The sequence below is a fragment of the Ranitomeya variabilis genome, chromosome 4 (assembly GCF_051348905.1).
Source record: "Ranitomeya variabilis isolate aRanVar5 chromosome 4, aRanVar5.hap1, whole genome shotgun sequence".
Taxonomy (NCBI): Eukaryota; Metazoa; Chordata; class Amphibia; order Anura; family Dendrobatidae; genus Ranitomeya; species Ranitomeya variabilis.
The window spans coordinates 339,414,881-339,435,263 of NC_135235.1; the positions used below are offsets into that span (position 1 = coordinate 339,414,881).

At 48.5% G+C, this 20,383-nt stretch overlaps 1 long non-coding RNA gene across 1 annotated transcript in view; it reads right to left on the minus strand.

Annotated features, from left to right (window-relative positions):
• LOC143764739 (uncharacterized) overlaps positions 1–19,011 on the minus strand; it is a 30,293-nt gene extending 11,282 nt beyond the window's left edge. Inside the window, exons 1-2 of the long non-coding RNA XR_013213257.1 lie at positions 18,393–19,011; positions 13,501–13,663 (exon numbers count right to left, since the gene is read on the minus strand). This is a non-coding gene — a long non-coding RNA (uncharacterized LOC143764739). The remainder of the gene's footprint in view (positions 1–13,500; positions 13,664–18,392) is intronic.
• Positions 19,012–20,383: the final 1,372 nt, after the last annotated feature.

Sequence of the window (20,383 nt, forward strand, 5' to 3'; positions counted from 1 at the left end):
TGCAAAATTTGATGGAATAACTAGCGGAAGCATTGTTGCGTTTGAAGAGCCCTGATGTGCCTAAACAGTGGAAATCGCTCACAAGTGACACCATTTTGGAAATGAGACCCCTTCTGGAACTTATTTAGATGTGTATTGAGCACCTTGAACCCACATGTGCTTCACAGAAGTTTATAACGTTAAGCTGTGAAAAGAAAAAAAAATCACATTTTTCCCACAAAAATCTTTTTTAGCTACAAATTTTGTATCTTCACAAGAGCAAAAGCAGGAAAAGGACCAAAAGGTTTGTTGTGCAATTTCTCCTGAGTTTACCGATACCCCATATGTGGTCGAAAACTACTTTTGAGGCACAGTGCAAAACTCAGAAGGGAAGTAGCGCCATATTAAAGTGCAGATGTACCCCCCATAAGGGACCCCATTTGGTCAATTATAACCCTTTGAGAATTTATCAAACATATATAGTGATGATTTTGACTCCATGGGTATTTTCCAGTGGATGTTGCTGAGTGAAAATTGCAAACTGCTGTAGTGACCAGTTGTGATGACAACAATGGTGTCACTGGTGCTGCCTAGGGGGTGTGAAAGAAATGGTTAAACTGAATTTGAAAATATATTCTTTTATATGCAAAGGGTCAGTATTATCATCTAAGTCTTCCTGTGTCCAGTTTCCCGTACACTCCATCTTGTTAAAGGTCAGTTATTCTCGTAAGACTGCCATAAGGATGGGAGTTGATATCCTCTTGAGGATGCATCTGTTCTTGACCTCTTCACCAGAATAACCCACACGGTTCTGCTAAATCCCTTGTTACACCACAAACATCACAAATATGTACAAAACACCCCCGCATTCCTGTTTTTAGAAATCTACTTGTATCCCAGGACATGAGTGATAACCCGTCAAGAATTGTATATGTTTTGCCAAGTATTTATGTAACCTATACTCCTTGTGACTTTTTCCTATAAAAGAAGGGCTCAATAAAGGAGGTCCAGGATACTTTGGAAAGACAACCTGCAGTCTGTCTCTCTGATTTATTTCTCCCAATTATAGGTACCTATTGACAGCAATACCTGAGGTTGGTTTCCATTTGAGAGAAAATCTCGTCTTTAACAGGGGCACTATCAGGGGGCAAGGAAATGAGCACACAGAGTGCAGGAACAAGGAGCACGCTGTCGCAAGGACCTGACACTAAGTAGTGAGCAGTCATGTGACCAGGGGACGGAGTCACCGCACGTGAGTGCAGGGAAGGTAACTTAGTGCATGGAGTGCAAGGCACAGACAATAAAACGTGGTAAAGGAAAGCCGAGCGTCAAACGCCAGAGGAGAGCATAGTATGTAGGGATAAGACAAAGAGTAAATGGAGACAAGCCAAGGGGTCAGATAACCAGAAAGGACAGAGCAGTACAAAGTAGGATACAGAGGCAAGAGTCAGGGGACAAACCGGGTCATACACAGCAAACCACAGAAGAACAATGTTTATGGATGAGTAACCTGGGTCAGCAACCACAAACCAAGAATACGGAAGTATCACCGACACCAAATCCAGGAACTGCTAACATTAAATAGCCACCCAAGAACCAAAGAGAGGTGAACTAAAATTAACCCTGACCTGACCAGGATGGAGGCAGAACCATCCTGTCCAGTCATGACAGTACCCCCTTCTCAACAGGGGGCCACTGGACCCCCAGGTTTCCCAGGAAACCGGGCATGAAAGGAGCTCACCAGACGATCGGCATAAACTGACTGGACAGAAACCTAGGATCAGTCTTCAGGACTATACCCCTTCTAGTGCACAAGATACTGGAGGAAACGGCGGACCAACCAGGAATCCACGATGCGCTCCACATCGTAGTTCTCCTGACTATCCACCAATACAGGCGGCGAGGGACCCAATGGTTTCAGCAGGGCCCTATGAAATACATTGGAGATCCTAAAAGATGCTGGAAGACGCAAATGAAACACCACTGGGTTAACCACCTCCGTGATTTCATAAGGGCCAATAAACTTGGGTCCCAATTTTGCCAAAGGAACCTAAAGTTTAATGTTCCAGGTAGACAGCCACACTTCATCCCCAACTCAAAGGGTGGGTCCCACAGTCCGTCTTCGGTCAGCAAAAAGCTTAAATTTCCTCTTAGCCTCTCCAATATTCTTTTGGACCTCCCGCCGTAAATTCCTTAACTGCTGTACAGCAACATCAGCCCCCGAGCAACCGGAATCCAGGTGAGAAAACTCCGCAAAGTGTGGATTGAAACCATAATTACAAAAAAAGGGAGGTACCTGAAGAGTGGTTAACATGGTTATTGAATGCAAACTCTGCTAAAGGCAAGGCATTGGACCAGTCCTCTTGACTGGAGGTGGCAAGGCAGTGCAAAATTTGTACTAACGACTGATTGGTCCATTCGATCTGACCATTGATCTCCGGATAGTAAGCCGACGAAAAGGACAACTCACAACTCAATACCCAACCTTTTATAAAACGCCCTCCAAAACTGGACACAAACTGCACACCACGGTCAGACACCACAGTCAAGGGCACACCATGCAAGCGAACCACATGTTGAACAACCTAGACAAGGTCTCAGCAGAAGGTAGTGCCGCTAAGGGTACAAAGTGTGCTTGCTTCGTAAACCTGTCCACCACCACCCAGATGACAGTATTACCCTTAGAGGGAGGAAGATTGGTGATAAAGTCCGTGGACAAATGTGTCTATCAGGAACTGGCAAGGGCACCAATTCCCCGGCCGGCTGGTTATGAGAGCTCTTATCATGGGCACAAACTTCACAGGCAGACACAGACTTCCTCACATCAGATGTCAGCGAGCCCCACCAAAAAACCCTTGTGATGGGGGCGCTCCACAAGTAGCCGAAATCCTCGGATATCCACTCAGCACCGAATCATGGAACTTATGGAGGACTCTGAGTCGAAGTTGAACCAGAACAAACAATTTTCCCACCGGCTTGGATGAGGGAGCCTGAGACTGGGCTTCACGAATCACCCGTTCCAAACCTGCAGACACATCAGCCACGACCAGCCCGGGTTGAAAAATGGAGGATGGAGGCTCAGGGGGAGAAACTGGGTCCAGACTTCGAGACAAGGCATCGGCCTTCACATTCTTGGATCCCAGTAATTGGATACACAAATTGGGAATGAGTGGGAGGGGATATGTGTTTCTTACAGTAACCTTATTCAGTTCCCAAAAGTCAAGGCATGGGCGGAGACCACCATCTTTTTTTTTTTTCCGTGTCTCCTGAAGCAACAGGAGACACGGAAGGGTGAATATGCCCCTTGCGGAGACTCTCAAATATGTACTCCTTCATGGCGACCCTCTCGGGACCAGAATGGGTAAACAATCGGGCCTTAGGCAATTTAACCCCAGGAATCAGGTCAATGGCACAATCAAAAGGGTGGTGCGGTGGTAACCCCTCGGTCTGACATCCGGAGAACACGTCCTCGAAGTCCTTCAGGTACTCTGGAATACCCTCCAGGCTGACAGATGACAGACACAGAATTCAGACATTTGTTTTCACAGTTGGATCCCCATTTAACAATCTCCTGGGCCTCCCAGTCAATGACTGGATTATGACATTGCAGCCAAGGAAACCCCAAAACCAAACCAGCAGGGAGGTTGTCCAGAACGAAACGGGCTATATGTCCCAGATGAACAGACCCCACCGTCAGGATGAATTCTTTAGTAACAGAGCGAATCCCGTCCTTGGTGAATGGGGTTCAGTCCATAGCCACCACTCATGGGTTTGTCCAACCTGACTGTCCCTATCTCACAGTGAGCCACCTCGAGTCAATCAAGTTCACTGAAGACCCGCAATCCACAAAAGCAGAAGAGGGGAAAAAACAATTGTTCCACTTCCACTTTTAACAACAGTTTGAAGGCTGAGGAAAAAAGTACCTGTGGGTCTGGGTCTGAGTACCCTCCTCGGCAGTTCCCCAGACCTAGTCATTTCCCGAGACCTTGGAATCCGGGGGACAGTCCTTTATCCAATGACCCAGCTCTCCACAAGAGTTTTTTCCTCTCTGCGGCGTCTCCTCTCCTTTTACTTCATGGAGACAGCCCCCACCTCCATGAGCTCAACTGACGATGAAGGCTCTGGTTTCACTGGCAACAGTGGAGCATCTCGTTACACAACACCTCTCTCTCTCAAGCTGTGGTCCATACGGATGGCCTGGGTCATGGCCTCCTCTAGAGAGTCGGGTGGTCGGTGTAGGGCCAAGGAATCCTTGAAATCATCGGAGAGATCCCATTGGACCAGCCCCCTGAGTGCCAAGTCATTCCAGGAAACCTCGGGTGCCCAACGCCTGTACTCAAAACAGTACCACTTAGCTGAGCGCTTTCCCTGGGTCAGACTCATAATCGTATCATCTGCCAATCTCACTTCATCGTAAATAAGACCCAAGGCCTCGAAGAACCAATCAACAGACATTCTTTCAGGGAGGTAGGAGATAGGGAGAAAGCCCAGGATTGCAGCCCCTCACGTAACAAGGAAATGACTATCCCCACCCTCTGACTCTCATCACAGAGGACGCAGGGAAAAAAGTAATTTACAACTCTTTGAATACCCGGAATTTTTTCTTATCCCCAGAAAAGATATCCAGAAGTTTAAGAGGGTTCAGAAGAGGATAAGGAAATATCAGACAAAGTACCTTCTCCATTGCCAGATGAGGAAGAGGAACCCCGAACAGCATTAACTGTATCTGCTAACTCCCTCTGTACCTGTTGTTGAGAAGCCTCCAATGCTGTTTGCTCTACAGATAGGTTCTGCATCATCTTGGTCAGATTAGGTACCTGATCTGACAGAGCACGCAGCGGGTCCATAACCGGCACACACACAAAAGCCCCCCTGAAAATTGTATTAGTCGGTGATAATGTGATGACACCAATGGTGTCACTGGTGCTGCCTAGGGGGCACTATCGGGGGGCAAGGGAACGAGCGCAGAGCGTGAAGGAACAAGGCACGTTGTGCACAACGACCTGACACTTAAGCAGTGAGCACAGGACCTAGCACTGAGCAGTCACGTGACCAGGGGGCGGAGTCACCACGCGTGAGTGCAGAGAAGGTAACTGAGTGCACAGAGTGCAAGGCACAGACAGTAAAACGTGGTCAAGGAAAGCTGTTGGTTCAAAAGCCAGACGAGAGCGTAGTACCTAGGGATAAGACAAAGAGTAAACGAAGACAAGCCAAGGGGTCAGATAACCAGAAAGGACAGAGCAGTACAAAGCAGGATACAGAGGCAAGAGTCAGTGGACAAATCGGGTCATACACCTCAAATCACCCAAGCACAGAGAGACGTTTATGGAGGAGTAACCTGGATCAGCAACCACAAACCAAGAATACCGAAGTTTCGCTGACACCAAATCCAGTAACTGCCAACATTAAATAGCCACCCCAGAACCAAAGAGAGGCGAACTTAAATTAAGCCTGACCTTAACAGGATGGAGGCGGAACCATCCTGTCCAGAGTCATGACACCAGTACATTATGCCCAGCTCATGCTTCTGGAGACATGCACCTGTAAATTAGGCGGGCTCTCATCACTACAGAAATGCAAAACATGTGGGCGCAAGATGTTGTTTGGGCACACTGAGACTCAAAAGGGAGGGGGACATTTGGATTTGGGAGCGGAGAATTTGCCGAATTTCTTTTGGCAGGTGGAGCCATTTTGCTTTTCCAGAGCCTTTGTGCTACCAGTAACGTGGAAGCCCCCTAAATTTCCATTAACGCATGGCAGATCTGAGTGGGGACTTGCTTTTTTTGTGGATTGAGTGAAAGCTTTTATTGAGAACATTTTACATAATGTTAGGGATCACATTTATCCAGCTCTCTGCGCTGAGCACTTACTTTGCGTCTTCCATCTAAATCTCTGAGTGACGTGATTCAGATGAAACCCCCAATGGATCCATTCACTATAATGAGAAAGCGGAGAAATAGGAGAGGGTCACTATTCTCACCTTTTTTGGTAAAAAAGCCCTATGGGAAACATCGGATCATCATAAACCTGACACCCCTAAATCAGGTGATCAAGTATCGAAGATTCAAAATCTTGAATCTGATGGAATCAATCAGATCAGCAATCCCGCTTATTGGTCAGGATTGGGTAATGGCTATGGTAGATCGGAGGGACGCATATTATCATGTGCCGATCCACCCGACCACAGGAAGTTCCTCAGGTTTGCAGTTTCCCAAGGCCATCGGGTCAGCCATTATCAATTCAATGCCCTTCCATTCGGAGTCTCGTCAGCTCCGCGGGTATTTACCAAAATCATGTCGGTAGCAGTAATCTTCATCGGACAACAGGGGATCTGTATCATCCCATACCTGGACGATTTTCTTATTGTCGCTCCATCAATTCCTCATCTGAATCTGGATGTGACAAAGGTCCTGGACATCCTGAGATCCCTGGGGTGGATTCCGAACTTTCAAAAGTCGGATATTCATCCATCTTCGAGGAAAAAATTATTGGGAGTTCTTCTGGACTCGGGGGAAAGAATGTCATTCTTGCTCAGAGACCGTCAGCTCGACCTCGTCCAGAGGATTTCTAGATTCAGGAATCAGAGGACCCCAACCTTAAGGGACTCTATGTCAATCCTGGGCTCTTTGACGTCATGCATCCAAGCAGTCTCCTGGGCCCAGGCCCACACAAGAGTCCTTCAATCCCACGTCTTGCTGCATTCGAAAGGATATTATTATTATTATTATTATTTATTGTTATAGCGCCATTTATTCCATGGCGCTTTACAAGTGAGGAGGGGTATACATAATAAAAACAAGTACAATAATCTTGAACAATACAAGTCATAATAGGTACAGTAGGAGAGAGGACCCTGCCCGCGAAGGCTCACAATCTACAAGGGATGGGTGAGGATACAGTAGGTGAGGGTAGAGCTGGTCATGCAGCGGTTTGGTCGATCGGTGGTTACTGCAGGTTGTAGGCTTGTCGGAAGAGGTGGGTCTTCAGATTCTTTTTGAAGGTTTCGATGGTGGGCGAGAGTCTGATGTGTTGTGGTAGAGGGTTCCAGAGTAGGAGCCCGCGAAGGCTCACAATATACAAGGGATGGGTGAGGATACAGTAGGTGAGGGTAGAGCTGGTCATGCAGCGGTTTGGTCGATCGGTGGTTACTGCAGGTTGTAGGCTTGTCGGAAGAGGTGGGTCTTCAGATTCTTTTTGAAGGTTTCGATGGTGGGCGAGAGTCTGATGTGTTGTGGTAGAGGGTTCCAGAGTAGGGGTGATACGCGAGAGAAATCTTGTATACGATTGTGGGAAGAGGAGATAAGAGGGGAGTAGAGAAGGAGATCTTGTGAGGATCGGAGGTTGCGTGTAGGAAAGTACCGGGAGATGAGGTCACAGATGTAAGGAGGAGACAGGTTGTGGATGGCTTTGTACGTGGCTTTGTAGGATATCAGAATGCACTAACCAGGAAGATTCCCCTTCCAAGTCACGTGAAATCCTCCCTTTCATGGTGGCTGAACTTCCAAAACCTTCAGCTGGGATCAACTTCCTCTGAAGGTGCTCACATCGGATGCAAGCCAGAGAGGCTGGGGTGCCGTAATAGAAGGATCAAATTTTCAGGGGTTGTGGCCCCCAAACATCAGGTCCAGCTCCTCAAATCTGAGGGAACTAAAGGCGGTAGAGGAAGCGCTAAAAGCCGCATCTGTCCTCATTCAAGGTCACCATTTATGTGAAATGTCCAACAACACGACCACAGTGGCCTCCCTCTGACACCAGGGAGGCACGAAATACGCCAGCCTGAAACTAACCGCTGCAAGGATTTTTTCCTGGGCGGAAAAACACCTATCCATCACAGCAGTGCATATAAAGGGATCAGACAATGCCCAAGCGGACTTTCTCAGCAGGAGGGACTTTCATCCGGGGGAGTGGTCTCTAAACCAAGAGGTCTTCCTATCCCTGGTTCGGAGGTGGGGGAAGACTCAACGTGGATCTGTTTGCCAACAGTCAGAACACAGTCGAGCACTTTCTTCTCCCTCAACCTCTCAAGCGAAGCTCAAGGACTGGATGCCTTCTCCCATCCTTGGAAGTTCGCTCTGGCATACGCCTTCCCGCCAATTCCTATGTTAGCAAGAACTCTACAAAAGATCCCGGCAGACTGAGTCACAACGATTCTGGTGGCAGCTATGTGGCCAGGAAGAAGCTGGTACGGCGCATTGACAGACATGTCTCAATAGGGCCCGATACTTCTGTCCCAGATGGTCGACCTTCAGCAGGGTCCCCTGCTACACTCAGACTTACACAGGTTGAACCTTGCGGCCTGGTTATTGAGGCCGAGATTCTGAGAGCCAGAGGTCTCTCAGATGATGTAATACAGACCCTACAAAAAAGTAAGAAACCAGTAACCAACGCCATCTAAGGTTTGGAAAAAAATTTAATCCTGGTGTTTCCCAAAAAAGCCCGATCCATTCCATCCCAATATTGCACAAATTTTAGAATTTCTCCAGAGGGGACTGGATCTGGGACTCTCACCTAGCACTCTGAAGGTTCAGGTGTCGGCACTTAGTTCCTTCTTTGATCAAGATTTAGCGGGCCACCGCTGGGTTAGACATTTCATGACATCTGCAACTAGGATTCTCCCTAGGCTCCATGACCAGACCCCTCCTTGGGATTTGAACCTATTCCTGAATAGTCTAACCCGGGACACGTTTGAACCTTTATCAGCCATCAGCTTAAAGATCCTGACCCTTAAAACCATCTTTCTAGTAGCAATCACTACCGCTAGGCGTATAGGAGAGCTGCAGGCCCTGTCAGTACAGGAGCCATATTTAACCATCAACGTGGATAGCATAATCCTTAGGCCTTCCTTTATGCCTAAAGTGGTCTCAGACTTCCACAGAAGTCAGGATATCGTTTTACCCTCATTCTGTCCGAATCCCTCTAATCTGAAGGAAGAAGCCTTTCACACCCTGGACGTCCGTAGGGTGGTTCTTTTCTACCTCCAACAGACTGAAAATTGGAGGATAGACCAAAACCTATTTGTCCAGGACGGAATAAAGGCAAAAAGGTGGCTAAAAGTACAATCGCTAACTGGATCAAAAAAGCCATTTGTCTAACATATTCATCTCAAAATCTTGCACCCCCAGAATCGCTGAAGGCCCACTCCACCCGTTCAGTCTCTACTTCCTGGGCAGAGAGAGGGAACGCATCATCTGAGCAGATATGCAGAGCCGCCACCTGGTCGTCAGTTCATACATTCACCAAGCACTACAGACTAAATTTCAATAGGGACCTATCGTTTGGCAGATGTGTTCTGCAGGAAGTTGTTCTTCCCTAAAAAATTAGTTGTTGGCATTACTCCAATACTGCTGTCATGGAAGGTGACTGTAGAAAATAGAATTAGTCTTACCGGTAATTCGGTTTCTAGGAACCTTCCACGACCGCACTAATTTCCCCCCTATATGATATTCATATTGGATGATTATATATGCTACTGTGTCCAGAAAAAACACTGGTGGTTGCAGGAAGGGGAGGGGTATTTAACCTCCTTGTTTCCTGTCCCCTATTAGGGCGGGGAGACATCCCCCGATACTGCTGTCGTGGAAGGTTCCTAGAAACCGAATTACCGGTAAGACTAATTCTATTTTTTTCATATTTCGGCCGACAGTCATGTGAAGGTTTGTTTTTCGCAGGGCGAGCTGAGGTTTTTATTGGTACCATTTTCAGGCACATGACATTTTTTGATTTTTTACCGCTCCGCGTGTGGTAAAATTGATAAGGCAGCTTTATTCTTCAGGTCAGTACCATTACAGCGATACCTAACTTATATCTTCTTTTATGTTTTGGCACTTTTACACAATAAAAACTTTTATAGAAAAAATAATTATTTTTGCATCGCTTTATTTTGAGAGCTAGAACTTTTATTTTTCTGCTGTATGGCAGCTTCTTTTTTGCGGGACAAGATGATGTTTTCAGCAGTACCAGTTTTATTTACATCCGTCTTTTTGATCGCGTTTTATTGCATCTCTTATTTGGCGGTATGATAATAAAGCATTGTTTTTTGCCCCTTTTTTTTACGGTGTTCACTGAAGGGGTTAAGTAGTGGGACAGTTTTATAGAGCAGGTCATTACGTACATGACGATATCAAATATGTGTACTAATATTGTTTGTTTGTTTCATATACATAAATAAATATTTATTGTAAAAATATATATATTTTTTATTTATTTGGGGATTTAAAAAAAAAAAAAAAAAAAAAAAAAATATATATATATATATATATATATATATATATATATATATATATATATATATATTTTTTACATTATATATTTTTTTAACTTTATTACATTGTCCCAGTATGGGACATCACTATATAATGTTAGATCGCTGATCTGACACTTTGCCAGGCACAGTGTCAGATCAGCAATCTAACAGGCAAGGAAGGAGGCTTGCCACTGCCTGCTATCAGCAGGCGCTGACAAACCACCTCCATGCAGGACCCCACGGCCATTTTGGTGCTGGGGGTCTCCATGGAGACCATCAGAATTACCCAATCACATCGCGTTATTCTGATGGAAGCCCCCTCTCTGCGTGATGCTTCTCTATGCCGCTGTCAATACTGACAGTGGCATCAGAGGGGTTAAATGCCCACGATCGGTGCTATAACCGATTGTGGGCATTGCTGCAGTGTTTCAGATGTCATACAGCTGACATCCGCATGCGATTGCTGCGGCACTCAGCATGAGGCCACGGTGATTGAGGCGCCGTACTAGTACTGCTCATGGCACCAATGCCGTTCCCGCAGAGCAGTACTAGTACAGCGCATGTTGCGAAGGGGTTAAAGAAGCATAAAGTTATAGTTTTGGAATGACGAAGTCAAACACCTGACCTTAGAAGGAAACTGTTACTTGCTTATTCAAGCTGCCCACACCACAGCAACAAGAATCAGGACCTGGCTGCACGCAACTGAGAAAACAAAATTTAAAAAGCCCAGCTTTTCCTAGCACCTCTCCTGGGGGTTGCCATGTCTCTTCCATGTGTATACTTTGCAAGAGGCACATCAATTAAAAGCAATCCAAAATGTTATGTACACCAAAATGGTTCACATAGAAGCTTAATCTCAGGTCTCTCACCTCAAAAGAAATAGGGATTTCCACATGGTAGCACAGTGTCTCTAGAAATGTGATACGTCTCCTTCCCCCAAAAGGTCCAGCAAAATCTATGCTCCGAAACTCAGCCTCCCACATCCTTCTGACCCCTGAAGTGTGCCTAAACCACAGGAAGCATACATACAGTGCCTTGCGAAAGTATTCGGCTCCCTGGAACTTTTCAACCTTTCCCCACATATCATGCTTCAAACATAAAGATACCAAATGTAAATTTTTGGTGAAGAATCAACAACAAGTGGAACACAATTGTGAAGTTGAATGAAATTTATTGGTTCTTTTAAATTTTTGTGGAAATTCAAAAACTGAAAAGTGGGGTGTGCAATATTATTCTGCCCCTTTACTTTCAGTGCAGCAAACTCACTCCAGAAGTTCATTGTGGATCTCTGAATGATCCAATGTTGTCCTAAATGCCTAATGATGATAAATATGATCCACCTGTGTGTAATCAAGTCTCCGTATAAATGCACCTGCTCTGTGATAGTCTCAGGGTTCTGTTTGAAGCACAGAGAGCATCATGAAGACCAAGGAACACAACAGGCAGGTCCGTGATGCTGTTGTGGAGAAGTTTAAAGCCGGACTTGGATACAAAATGATTTCCAAAACTTTAAAACATCCCAAGGAGCACTATGCAAGCGATCATATTGAAATGGAAGGAGTAACATACCACTGCAAATCTACCAAGACCCGGCCGTCCCTCTAAACTTTCATCTCAAGGAGAAGACTGATCAGAGATGCAGCCAAGAGGCCCATAGTTACTCTGGATGAACTGCAGAGATCTACAGCTGAAGTGGGACAGTCTGTCCATAGGAAAACAATCAGTCATACACTGTACAAATCTGGCCTTTAGGCTATGTGCACACTTTGCGGATTGGGGTACAGGATTTTCTGCACAAAATCCGCATCTCCTGGCTGAAAACGCAGGTGCAGATTTGACGCGTTTTTAATGCGGATTTTGTGTGTTTTTGTTGCGGATTTGATGTGGATTTCATGCGTTTTTTACCACTGCGGATTTCTATAATGGAATGGTTCAGAAACGCTGCAGATCTGCACAAAAGAATTGACATGCTAATTTTTTTTGATCCGCAGCGTTTTTCATGCGGAATTTTCCTCACCATTAGCACAGCATTTTTTTTCTATTGATTTATACTGTACTGTAAATCACTTTGTGGATCTGCGCGGAAAAAAACGCTGTGGATCCGCACTAAATCCACATCATGTGCACACAGCCTTATGGAAGAGTGGCAAGAAGAAAGCCATTTCTAAAAGATATCCATAAAAAGTGTTGTTTAAAGTTTGCAACAAGCCACCTGGGAGATGCACCAAACATGTGGAAGATGGTGCTCTGGTCAGATGAAACCAAAATCAAACTTTTTGGCAACAATGCCAAACGATATGTTTGGCGTAAAGGCAACGCAGCTCATCACCCTAAACACACCATCCACACTGTCAAACAAGGTGGTGGCAGCATCATGGTTTGGGCGTGCTTGTCTTCAGCAGGGACAGGGAAGATGGTTAAAATTGATGGGAAGATGGATGGACCCAAATACAGGACCATTCTTGAAGAAAACCTGTTGGAGTCTGCAAAAGACCTGAGACTGGGATGGAGATTTATCTTCCAACAAGACAATGATCCCAAACATAAAGCAAAATCTACAATGGAATGGTTCACAAATAAACGTATCCAGGTGTTAGAATGGCCACGTCAAAGTCCAGACCTCAATCCAATCGAGAATCTGTGGAAAGAGCTGAAAACTGCTGTTCAAACGATCTCCATCAAACCTCACTGGGCTCGAGCTGTTTGCCAAGGAAGAATGGGCAAGAATTTCAGTCTCTCGATGTACAAAACTGATAGAGACATACCCCAAGCGACTTGCAGCTGTAATCGCAGCAAAAGGTGGCGCAACAAAGTATTGCGTTAAAGGGGCTGAATAATATTGCACGCCCCACTTTTCAGTTTTTGAATTTTCACAAAAATGTAAAATAACCAATAAATTTCATTCAACTTCACAATTGTGTTCCACTAGTTGTCGATTCTTCACCAAAAATTTACATTTGATATGTATGTTTGAAGCATGATATGTGGGAAAAGGTTGAAAAGTTCCAGGGAGCCGAATACTTTCGCAAGGCACTGTATGTACCTGGAAATAAATCACAAAACACAGTTCATACCCGTGTGTAAATACACACAGGGAAAGAAAATCGTAACCCAGCAGTGTATAAGCACGGGGGAACTATACAAATGCCTGCAGTGCTCTATTCAGCGCTGGATCAGGTGCATGGAGAGCAGTGAACTATCAGAGCTCCATGTCAGCCAGCAATGCGTGTGTATACACAGATGCATTGTTCTGTCTCCGCCATCTAATTTGTTCATACCTTTATTTATCTGTAGTGCTTTGGCTCCCTCTAGCGGTCAGAGTCATGTTGGCAGTTCTATTTTCTGTTTTTTTCTATTTCCCATGTCTGATTCTCCTCCCCTTTGCAATGCATTATGGTAGCTCGGCCTCCATCTCCCTCCATTTTCTTCACTTCCTTCAGTCTGTTTTCAAGGAAAGGTGAGCTCATATATTAAAGTGTATCGTCACAGCTGTAGTGGTGCTCAAAAGAAGGTTCCCACACCAGAAACTAAATATAATAAATTTTGGCACTCAACTTTGTCAACTGAAAAATTTTTATTCGCAGCCACTTGTACAAATGTTTCGGTCAATAAGGTTGACCTTCTTCAGTATACTGCAATAATCACAATGTACAATATACAATCAATATCTCGAATACAAACTTACATAATATATTGAAACTAATACAAAATATATTGTGCATTTTTGGTGAGGGATGGATGAAAAAGAAGAAATGGAAGAGAAGAAAAAAAAAAAATATATACATACCCCATATAGTTTTATGTGATGTTCAGATCCGTATTGTGGACCGAGATGGTGCTTGTCCCTGTCTGAGCATATCTAATATATAATTGCCTAGAATACTACTTCCTGCAATTTGTGCCAACTTCCGTGGCTTTGTCCGGAGCTAATGTCCGGGGCTATTGTCCGGAGCTATTGTCCGGAGCTATTGTCCGGAGATGAGTGACGTCACCAGTGTCCTACACCCAGGCAGAGCACAGTGGCCCCAGGCAGAGCACAGGGGCCCCAGGCAGAACATGGGGCCCCAGGCAGAGCACAGGGGCCCCAGGCAGCATATAGGGCCCCAGGCAGAGCACAGGGGCCCCAGGCAGCATATGGGGCCCCAGGCAGAGCACAGTGGCCCCAGGCAGAGCACACACCAAATCGAAGGCCGAGGGGCCCCGCCAACCAAATCGGAGGCCGAGGAGCCCCGCCCACCAAATCGAAGGCCGAGCGGCCCCGCCCACCAAAGCGGAGGCCGAGGGGCCCGGCCCCGCCCACCAAAGCGGAGGCCGAGGGGCCCCGACCACCACATCGGAGGCCGAGGGGCCCCGCCCACCACATCGGAGGCCGAGGGTCCCTGCCCACCACATCGGAGGCCGAGGGTCCCCGCCCACCAAATCGGAGGCCGAGGGTCCCCGCCCACCAAATCGGAGGCCGAGGGTCCCCTCCCACCAAATCGGAGGCCGGGGGTCCCCGCCCTCCAAATCGGAGGCCGAGGGGCCCCGCCCACCACATCGGAGGCCGAGGGGCCCCACCCACCAAATCGGAGGCCGAGGGTCCCCGCCCACCAAATCGGAGGCCGAGGGTCCCCGCCCACCAAATCGCACAGGGGCCCCAGGCAGAACATGGGGCCCCAGGCTGAGCACAGGGGCCCCAGGCAGCATATGAGGCCCCAGGCAGAGCACAGGGGCCCCAGGCAGCATATGGGGCCCCAGGCAGAGCACAGTGGCCCCAGGCAGAGCACACACCAAATCGAAGGCCGAGGGGCCCCGCCAACCAAATCGGAGGCCGAGGAGCCCCGCCCACCAAATCGAAGGCCGAGCGGCCCCGCCCACCAAAGCGGAGGCCGAGGGGCCCGGCCCCGCCCACCAAAGCGGAGGCCGAGGGGCCCCGCCCACCACATCGGAGGCCGAGGGTCCCCGCCCACCAAATCGGAGGCCGAGGGTCCCCGCCCACCAAATCGGAGGCCGAGGGTCCCCGCCCACCAAATCGGAGGCCGAGGGTCCCCGCCCACCAAATCGGAGGCCGAGGGTCCCCGCCCACCAAATCGGAGGCCGAGGGTCCCCTCCCACCAAATCGGAGGCCGGGGGTCCCCGCCCTCCAAATCGGAGGCCGAGGGGCCCCGCCCACCACATCGGAGGCCGAGGGGCCCCGCCCACCAAATCGGAGGCCGAGGGTCCCCGCCCACCAAATCGGAGGCCGAGGGTCCCCGCCCACCAAATCGGAGGCCGAGGGTCCTCGCCCACCAAATCGGAGGCCGAGGGTCCACACCATCCAAATCGGAGGCCGAGGGGCCCCGCCCACCAAATCGGAGACCGACGGGCCCCACCCACCAAAGCGGAGGCCGAGGGGCCCCGCCCACCAAATCGGAGGCCGAGGGGCCTGGCCCCGCCCACCAAAGCGGAGGCCGAGGGGCCCCGCCCACCACATCGGAGGCCGAGTGGCCCCGCCCACCAAATCGGAGGCCGAGGGTCCCCGCCCACCAAATCGGAGGCCGAGGGTCCCCGCCCACCAAATCTAAGGCCGAGGGTCCCCTCCCACCAAATTGGAGGCCGAGCGGCCCCACCCACCAAAGCGGAGGCCGAGGGACCTGGCCCCGCCCACCACATCGGAGGCCGAGGGGCCCCGCCCACCAAATCGGAGGCCGAGGGTCCCCGCCCACCAAATTGGAGGCCGAGGGGCCCCATCAACCAAATCGAAGGTCGAGGGGCCCCGCCCACGAAAGCGGAGGCCGAGGGTCCCCGCCCACCAAATCGGAGGCCGAGGGTCCCCGCCCACCAAATCGGAGGCCGAGGGTCCCCGCCCACCAAATCGGAGACCGAGAGTCCCCGCCCACCAAATCGGAGGCTGAGGGGCCCCGCCAACCAAATCGGAGGCCGAGGGGCTTCGCCCACCACATCGGAGGCCGAGGGTCCCCGCCCACCAAATCGGAGGCCGAGGGGCCCCGCCCACCACATCGGAGGCCGAGGGGCCCGCCCACCAAATCGGAGGCCGAGGGTCCCCGCCCACCAAATCGGAGGCCGAGGGTCCCCGCCCACCAAATCGGAGGCCGAGGGTCCCCTCCCACCAAATTGGAGGCCGAGGGTCCCCTCCCACCAAATTGGAGGCCGAGGGTCCCCGCCCATCAAATCGGAGGCCGAGGGTCCCCGCCCACCAAATCGGAGGCCGAGGGGCCCCTCCAACCAAATCGGAGGCTGAAGGGCCCCGCCCACCAAATCGGAGGCCGAGGGGCCCCGCCAACCAAATCGGAGGCCGAGGGGCCCCGCCCACCAAATCGAAGGCCGAGGGGCCCCTCCCACCAAAGCGAAGGCCGAGGGGCCTGGCCCCGCCCACCAAAGCGGAGGCCGAGGGGCCCCGCCCACCACATCGGAGGCCGAGGGGCCCCGCCCACCAAATCTGAGGTCGAGGGTCCCCACCCACCAAATCGGAGGCCGAGGGTCCCCGCCCACCAAATCGGAGGCCGAGGGGCCCCGCCCACCAAATCGGAGGCCGAGGGTCCCCACCAACCAAATCGGAGGCCGAGGAGCCCCGCCCACCAAAAGTAAGTGCGGCCCCAAAAGTAAGTGCGCCCCCGGGTGCAAAAGTAAGTGCGCCCCCGGGTGCAAAAGTAAGTGCGCCCCCGGGTGCAAAAGTAAGTGCGCCCCCGGGTGCAAAAGTAAGTGCGCCCCCGGGTGCAAAAGTAAGTGCGCCCCGGGTGCAAAAGTAAGTGCGCCCCCGGGTGCAAAAGTAAGCGCGCCCCCCGGCCCCGGGTGCAAAAGTAAGCGCGCCCCCCAGTCCCGTGTGTGAAAAGTGCTGCTGTAAAGCTGGTAGCGCTGTTCAAGCACCATGTATTTCCTTCAGGAAATGCCCATCTAATATATAATTGCCTAGAATACTACTTCCTGCAATTTGTGCCAACTTCCGTGGCTTTGTCCGGAGCTAATGTCCGGAGATAATGTCCGGAGCTAATGTCCAGAGATAATGTCCGGAGCTAATGTCCAGAGATAATGTCCGGAGCTAATGTCCAGAGCTAATGTCCGGAGATAAGTGACATCACCAGTGTCCTACACCCAGGCAGAGCACAGGGGCCCCAGGCAGCATATGGGGCCCCAGGCAGAGCACAGTGGCCCCAGGCAGAGCACAGGGGCCCCAGGCAGAGCACAGTGGTCCCAGGCAGAGCACAGGGGCCCCAGGCAGCCTATGGGGCCCCAGGCAGAGCACAGGGGCCCCAGGCAGAGCACAGGGGCCCCAGGCAGCATATGGGGCCCCAGGCAGAGCACAGGGGCCCCAGGCAGCATATGGGGCCCCAGGCAGAGCACAGCGATATTTTGGACCACTGTGCGGTGTTTCAGACCCCCTGTGTGATGTCTGGGGCCCTGTTCTTAAGTATATTAAAGATTAATGTAACGTATATTAAAGTATATTATAGATCAAATTTGACACGTTTATGAGCACCATTGAGTGATATACTCAAGAATGACATAATTTTTCAACATTTTATGGTTTCAAACTGTAAACACTCAGATTTTTTTTTACTTCAACCAGAAAACCTTAACGGTTCATAAAAAACTTGACTGTTCAGGATATGATAAAAGTCATAGTATTCTGAATCTTTAACTTATAAAGATACCTTTACATGGGGTGATTATTGGTTCCAGAGAGGCTTTCGGCCGATAATTGTACACATGGCTGGTGACAGGACAATACAATATAAACGTTCAAAGGTAAACACTGATAACATTAAAATCTAATATATAATTGCCTAGAATACTACTTCCGGCAATTTGTGCCAACTTCCGTGGCTTTGTCCGGAGATAATGTCCGGAGATAAGTGACGTCACCAGCGTCCTACACCCGCTCAGGGTGGACAAAGATATATGCCTTCGTGGTGCGCGGCACTTTTCTGATTGGTTGCCGCCTGCCGCGAGCGACCAATCAGAAATGTGCCGTACTGTCAAGAATTGTCAAGAGCTGGTGAGTGCAGCCATTTTTTGTTCTTTCTTACTATTATTTATTAATTGTATTATTATTACATTTGAATAAATAAAGTATATATGGATTCTAGACTCCCGGTTCTTTAGAATCGGGCTGCCATCTAGTAGTAATATAATTAGCCATGTGGCTTAATACCTATTTTCTTAGTGATAAGGTACCACAAATGTATCTTACCTAGGGTGGGCTGTGATGGCGTCTGTCAGGAACGCGGTGTCCGCCGCTTGTTCACAAATACCATAGCCTGATGTGCACCCATTTTTATGTGTAAGGGGTGGGATAAGTCTGCCTGCTGAAAACCGGAAGTGAGTCACAGGAAGTGACATCATGGCTAGGCCGGTCTTTTGTTTGCAAAAAAAAAAAAAAAAAGGATGAAGGAATAATGAAAATAAAGAAATGGGACTAAGATAGGGATGGGGATCCAGGAGGAGGAAGGATCAGGAAGTGAAATTGCGTGACGTCAATTCAATATAGATGACTCTGTAAAATAAAGCACTGTGTCAATACAATTATATTCATAAACATAGTCATACCACATTTCAGATTTATTCATGCTATATCTCAAAATAAATGAAAGGGAATCTATTACATAAAGGAAAATAGGTTATACTCCCTATTAAGACCCCTGGGGGATATAGTCTCCAATTTATGTATCCAGAAAGCTTCCCTTCTCTTGAGGGTCTGGATGCGATTGCCCCCTTGTCTGGGTAGTGGAATATGCTCAATCACCTGGAATTTTAACTGTGGTATGGAATGTCCTGCGCTAATGAAATGGTCAGGTAACGGAAGTAATGTGTTCCTGCACCTGATGGTGGATTTGTGTTTACTGATGCGATCTCTAATGGGTTGTGATGTTTCCCCAATGTAGAGGAGACCGCAGGGACATTTAATGGAATAAACCACATGTGAAGTGTCGCAGGTGCTATAATCCTTAATCTTATATTGTTTGCCTGAGTGTGGGTGGTAAAAATGATCACCCTTCTGTATATTCCCACACTGGTTGCAATGTAAACACGGGTGTGTGCCTGTTTTTGGTTGAGATAAAAATCTTTGTGTAGAAATACGTGAGCCTGAGCCAATATCTGCTTTAATGAGTGTATCACGAATATTTCGGGGACGTTTATAACAAGGCAAAAATGTCTTTGAAATTCCGGTACCTCCGGGTGTGCCTCTCTAAGGAGATTCCAATGTTTCCTGATGGTGTGGTGAAGAATATGGACATAAGGATGATAAGTGTGGACGAATGGCACTCGTCCCGTAGCAGGTTGTCTAGGGGTTGCAGATGGTTGTAAAGCATTATGTAAAACCTCTGGAGTATAACCCCGTTCTCTGAATTTATGATACATTTCATCCACCCTCTCTTGTTTCTTGATGGGATCTGTGACTATGCGTTCTACCCTTTGAAATTGGGAACGAGGGATGGCATTTTTTGAAGAGATAAGGTGGAGACTTTTGTAATGGAGCAAGCTGTTACGATCTGTGGGTTTTGTATACAGATCTGTGCTCAGGGTGCCATTCTCATCTTTCAATACAAGTGTATCCAAGAAGCTAACTTGATGTGTATCTTTAGTGACTGTAAAATGGAGTCCTGGCCAAGTCTGATTGAGTATGTTGAAGAAATCGTCCAATGTGTCAGGGGGGCCCGTCCATATGCAAAAAATATCATCAATGAATCTTTTCCATATGATGCAATGAGTTCTGAAAAGGTTGTTTGGATACACTACCTCTTCCTCAAAGGTGGCCATATACGTATTTGCATATGGGGGCGCTGCGTTCGACCCCATAGCGGTCCCTTGTGCCTGTAGGTAATGAGTATCTTCGAACAGAAAGTAATTACGGGTAAGGACTACTGTAAGTAATTTCAAGCACAATTGGATGATATTAGGGTCTAGATCTGATACGGTAAGTAAGCGTTTAACACAATCAATTCCACGGTCGTGTGGGATGGACGTGTAGAGGTCCTTAACATCAGAGGAAACCCAACTAGCCTCATCCTGCACAACGGAGGAATTAGGCACCCTTAAGACGAAAATTCAAACTGTCATAGACCAACATAAGAGGGATACAGAGAATAGAAAAAGAATAAAATTTCAAAGAGACCTTGAGGATTACGATAACAATCGTGTATACCATTGGCGCAGTAATCCATTTCCTCGCTCTGACCCTCC